Source organism: Myotis lucifugus, unplaced genomic scaffold (assembly GCF_000147115.1).
Source record: "Myotis lucifugus unplaced genomic scaffold, Myoluc2.0 scaffold_998, whole genome shotgun sequence".
NCBI lineage: Eukaryota > Metazoa > Chordata > Mammalia > Chiroptera > Vespertilionidae > Myotis > Myotis lucifugus.
The window spans coordinates 71,147-77,215 of NW_005872046.1; positions in this window are offsets into that span (position 1 = coordinate 71,147).

A 6,069-nucleotide genomic window follows, 5' to 3' on the forward strand; every position below is an offset into this window, starting at 1 on the left:
CCTCCCCCCCCCCCTCCCGACAACCTCAAGTGGAATAAAAACGTTGCCTCCCTTAGGCCTCAGGATGTTAGAAAGAATATGTAAGTGGCTCTTGTTAACCAGTTTGGGTCAGAGTTATTGAAGGCATACTAGGAATTTATGACTACAATTAAACAGGGGGGGGGGTACTTGCAGATAGGTGTGTAAATTAGGAGATATTTGGAGTTTAGGCCGTATAACTTATACTTCGGTAACATCATTTTGGGTGCGTTTCCTGATTTTATTGGCGCTGGCCACACAGGTGAAAAACCAAGTCCCTTCCCTCCCCAATTAAAGAGATTTTAATAAGGCGGTTTGTCAACCTCTGACGGTGTTTAATGCCCTGTTCTGGTCTCAGTGACTCTTCAGAGTCAAGTTATAGGGAAGAGTTCTCATACTGTGTCCCTTTGGCTTCGAGAAGCGTAGTGGCTCAGCCTTACAGCCCTGGGTCCACCACTCACCATTTTAACGCGAGTTAAGCAGCGCTTCCCGCTCTGGTCCGCCAGAATGGATGGCCAGGCGGTTTGGATCATCATGGTCTCTGCCCTTTGTTCCTTTTCTCTTCCTGCTCCGATCTTCTTTATCTGGGTTGCCTCTCCCCTCCCCCACCCTCTGCTTTGCGTCTTTATCTTTCGCTCTCTGTATGTTTAAATTTCTCTGTTCCTCCTGTTTTTCTGCCTTTAGTCTTTAATGTTTTGATCCCAGTGGTCTGCTTAATATTCTAGTTTCATCCCTATACATTTCTTTCCCTTTCTCCGTCTTCTGGCCTTTTAAAGGAATCTTTTCCTTTTTAGACATTTTCTTAGGCTTCTCCCTCTCCGTCCCAATGTGTTTTCTGCTTTTCTTATTTTTAGAAGGGTCATTCCATCTCCATTTTAACTTCTCCCTTCCCTTTTTCTGTGGCCCCTTTTGGCCCTTTTTCTTGCTCCCTGCAGGGCAGCAGGGTTGTTTTACATATGGAAGGAGCCTTTGACTGAGTCGGCTGGTATTCTAGTGCGTTTCCTTGAAACAGCCTTTGCCTGTGCGAGGCTCTCACACTTCCTGTGGTAGAAACTATCTAGGAACGGCAAGCAGCCCGCCCACCTCCTCTTCCCTTATGTGGAACTTACTTACTGGAGGAAACGCAGCCAGGTGGTACCTTTTAAAAATAAATGTTTTAAGTCTGGTGTTTTCCAGTCAAGTGCAGTAGTAGCCTTTCTGTTCCCAGGAGCTGAATGGAGTGATGATGAAATCAGCATTACTTTTGCAACTTGCTATATATATGCAAATACTCGCCACTCATCGGGCCACTGCTGCTAGTGAGAAGGAGTGCCATATAATTTTACATTGACCTGCGGGCTGGATGATTCCATCGGGTCAGCAGCCACCTCCTGCCCAGGGGAATTTGGGAGATCCAGAAGGAGGGAGGAATATAGGTGAGAGGGGACTTTTTGACATGGTGCTGTCATCTTGTCCTTTACAGACAACTGATTCAGTTTAGGAAGTCAGCCTTTCAATTTCTAGGCAAGGTGATTAGTTCAATAATTGTGAAAAAAAAAAAGCCTCAGTTAAGAGTAAGACTGTGACTACTTAGTAAGCTCAAATAACATGGAGGCAAAAATCAGATCCTGTTGATCAATTGGGTTGTGAATACTAGAGGTCACCGGTTTGGTTCTGGGTCAGGGCATGTGCCTGGATTTCGGACTCTGTCCCCAGTAGGGGGCGTGCGGGAGGCAGCCTACGGATATTTCTCTCCGTTTCTATCCTTCTCCCTGGGGGGAAAAATCAACAAAAACACATTTTAAAAAAATGAACAATTTGTGAGTAATGAGCAGATCCTTATACAGGCCAGTTTGTCATCTTCACCCTGGGGCCTGTTCTTGCCACTTCTCCAGTCTGTCCTTTACTTTCTCTACGCTAGCCTGGTGTTGCTTCATGTTTCAAAGTATGCGTTGGCCTCTTATCTCTTGGCCTATAATGTTTGGATCTCATACATTCCAGTCTCCTATTTCACAATGATATTTTAGGGAAAAAAATTTTTAATTGTGGGTTAGGGGTCTTGGTGCCCTCTGGTGAAAGATTGATTAAATAAGTAATCCCACAAATTTTTTTTTTTGGGGGGGTGGGTTTCATTTTGTTTTCTCTTCCAGAAAAATAAGAACTCAGAGGACAGTGTCAATTAATTGCATATGGTTTCCCCTCATGGGCCTACTATATATGTTTAATAACAGGGACACCATTCTCTTATTTTCTGCTTCCATCATATTATCCTGTAGCACTCAGACTCTTGAATATCTCCTCGGATAGACTAAAACTGATTTTGAGAAATAATTGAAATGTCAGTTTTCATTAGAAATGAAAAATGGAATTAGTATTCAATTGTAAATGTACTTTTCTATGACTTAAATACTCTACAATGAATAAAAGCACCAAAAAAAAAAAAAAAAAGAAAAGGGAGCAATTAATAATGTTTACAAATTATTAAGGAAAATATATTTAAGGAGATATGTAGGGATAATGCCACATTTAAATATGGACCTATTTTATGAATGAACTACATTTTTCCCCCTCACAAATTTCAGACCCCCCCCCCCCAAAAAAAAAAAAAAAGCTGCCTCTTCTCCTAGAGTTCAGCTCTGGGAATAACTTGGCTTATTACTGAAGAAGGTTATGTTTCATTAGTGGAGCCAAGGGTGATAAAGGTGGAATCTTATTTTGTGTGTGATTGTTTCTTTGGCTGGGTGGTACCCAGTGATTTCCCCCCTGCAGTTGGATTTTTCAGGGGGTCTTTGGCCTCTCACCATCTCATAAAAAGGCTCTTACCATTTAAAGAGGCCACATCTCCCCAATCCATTTGCTTATACCTTTTCCATTTCCTTGTCTGGCTTTTTCAGGAGATAAGGTTTGAATGGTAAACATTATCTTAATTACAAGTCTGAATTTCTAAAGCACTTCAATTTAAAAATAAAAGAATATGTAAGAGACAGATTGATTTATAAACGAGTCTTAAAAGCAGATCCCATGACACCCTCTGGCATATCCAGATTACTTGCTTTCATGTATGAATTTTAATTTTCATGGATGCTTACAATGCCTGGATTATATGTTCCTAATACATTTTTAGCAATATGTTCTTTATAAAGCTAATATTGATATTGTTGAATTTCTAGAGAAGGGAATGGATTGCTTTTCATTATCTGAAAAAAACAAAAGATTGCTGACTTTTCGGAGATTGATTGCAAGTGGAATGGCTTTTGTTTTCTAAAGCTGTTGGTACAAGAAAGATCATCCACGCATTTCTCCAATAACACTTGGAGAAAATATCTGATAGTTTTTCACAGCCAAGAATTAGTGCAGGTGGGAAAAAAATTATTATTTTTTAATATTTTTATTGATTTTAGAGAGCAAGGGAGAGGGAGAGAGAGACAGAAACATCAATGATGAGAGAGAATCATCAATGAGCTGCCTCCTGCACAGCCCTTAGTGGGGATAGAGCCTGCAACCCCGGCATGTGCCCTTGATTGGAATCGAATCTGGGACCCTTCAGTCCTCAGGCCGACTCTATCCATTGAGCCAAACTGGCCAGGGCAATTTTTTTTTTTTAAAGAAAAAGGGTAAAACAGTAAGCTTAGTTGCCAAGAACTCAAACGAAGCATTCTCTGGCCTGGTGTTTGTATTTGGCACAGATTTATCAAAATGTTACTTTTCTTGTGGTTAATGTTATCATTACCGTCTATTTAAAAAGTCTTTTAACAGGCACAATGCTTTGTCTCCGTTGTGCTCTGTGATTATACAGTGTGTGGTCTACAGTATTAGGTGGGAAACAAAAGAACTAGATTTTGCTTTGCAGGGTATGTCAGACTGGGTTAAACTGGTTCTATAATAATAATAATAATAATAATAATAATTACCATTAAGCCTATTTTTTCTTTAATTTTCTTTTGCGTTATGAACACTTTTTTTTTTCACCTCCCGTGCATTAAACACCTATTATTTGCCAGCCCTGTGCTAAGTCTTTAGACATAACATCTTATTATATTCTCATCATTACCAGTGAGGCTGGTGCTATGATGCTTCCTGTCTTATTACACATAAGGAAACTGAGGTTGGAGAGACCAAGGAATTGGTTAGAATCACATGGCCAGTAATGTTTCTGAGCTGGAAACTGAAGCCAGGTCTGCATCTTTCCAAAGGGCCTACCTTCCCCCGCTCCCTCTCCCACCTCTTACCCTGCCTTCCCCTTCAATCTCAGATATCACAAGGATGAAACTAGCACCACCAGGCTTTCCCTGTAGGGGCCCATTGATACCTCAAAACAACTCCATTTCAGATGCAGAAACTTTGACTCAATTAAGTGGTTTGCTGAAAAACATAAGCTGGTGATTACAGGTTCAAATCTAGGGTTTTTTTTGACAAGGGCTCTAGGCACTAAACCAACCAGTGCATCCCAGGATTACCTGGGTCAGCACAACAAAAACAAAAGCAAAATTTGAGAATGATAGAGGGCTGTCAGATAATAACATTAAAAAACAACAACAACAAGTAATAACATTTTAAAATAAATGAGCCTATCTCAGACACTTTCACAAAAGGACTTTGGTTACGTTTTTTAGAAAGGACATTTTTTTTTTTAGAAAGGACATTTCAATGAGAGAAAACAGGAAGGCATAATTTCAGTTGGAGAGTTGATTAAAATGAATAAATTCAAATTTATGAAGAACTTTATATTGTCTCATTTTCTTTCTCTCATGTTGCCACAGACTATTGATCACTTGGTTGCAGACCAGTGTTTGGTAACCATTCTCCTACACCATGCTTTCTCACAAATCCAACAACCTAGCAACTGTTAGAGAAGTATCGCCCAGTGTGTTGTCAGAGTGTTGATTCTGTGATCTTTGGCGAGTCTACTGATGTATTTTGTATGGTGAGCTTCATTCTCGTTCATGTCTTGGTCTTATTTTGGGTCAGGGCAGGCAATCTGAGGAGGTGAAAAGGCAATTGATGATGATGGCTCTTGGTCAGCCCCTTTCCTTTTCTTCTCTTTTCTTGCTTATCTAGCTGCCCTAATATTCGTTGATGTTTGAATTATTTCATTTTCTCCTTATTTCCAATTTCCTTGCCTAAGCATTCATCAAGAGACATTTGGGACGCTGGGTAGAAGGAATTTTAGAACCAACAGTCTTTGGATTAAGTCGGGTGAAAGAGAAAAGAGGCTTATCATTTCTGGGTGTGGGCAGTGCCTACCACAGAGCCTTCCTTATACATCGTAGGTACTCAACAGTTACTTGTTGGACCAGTGAGTCTTATTTGTAACCTAATCTGTTAATATTACCTTCTAAGATTTTATATTACTTTGTGTGCATGTGAAAAGCTCAAAGTTTGTTAGTTGAAATGTGGTATTAATATTTCTGTATCTCTAAGGGGTAGAGTATCTTGGATTATATAAGCCTCTTCCTCTGGCTTTAGGCCAGCTTTGCTATCAAACCAATGATACCTCAGCCTGTGTGGTGATGAGCTGAGGAAAGAGATTAAGAAATATTTTTGTTGTTGTGGTTAATCCTCACCTGAAGATATTTTTCCATTGATTTTTAGAGAAAGTGGAAAGGAGAGGGAGAGAGAGAAACCTCAATGTGAGAGAGACACATTGATTGGTTGCCTGCCACATGCACCCCCATCAGGGCCGGAGTTGAGCCTGCAACTGAGGTACATGCCCTTGACTGGACTTGAACCCGTGAACCTTCAGTCCACAGGCTGACACTCTATCCACTGAACGAAACCAGCTAGGGCAAGAAATACTTTTTTTATAGCAAAGGTGGAAATTTATTGAAGAATAAGTACAGACTCTCACATAGGGAGGGGGGGAAGGGTCCCACAGAACTGACTCCCATGTAGGGAGGGGGAAGAGTCCCGAGAAACACTTTTTTTAAGTACCGTATCCAAATTTGTTAAGATTGGGATTTGAGCTTTAAACTCCATGTAACAACAATTGTGTGGTTTCTGATCTAAAGAAACCCCCATGCCTACCTTATTCAAAGAAATTCATCAACTTCATCAATTGTCACAGTAAATAAA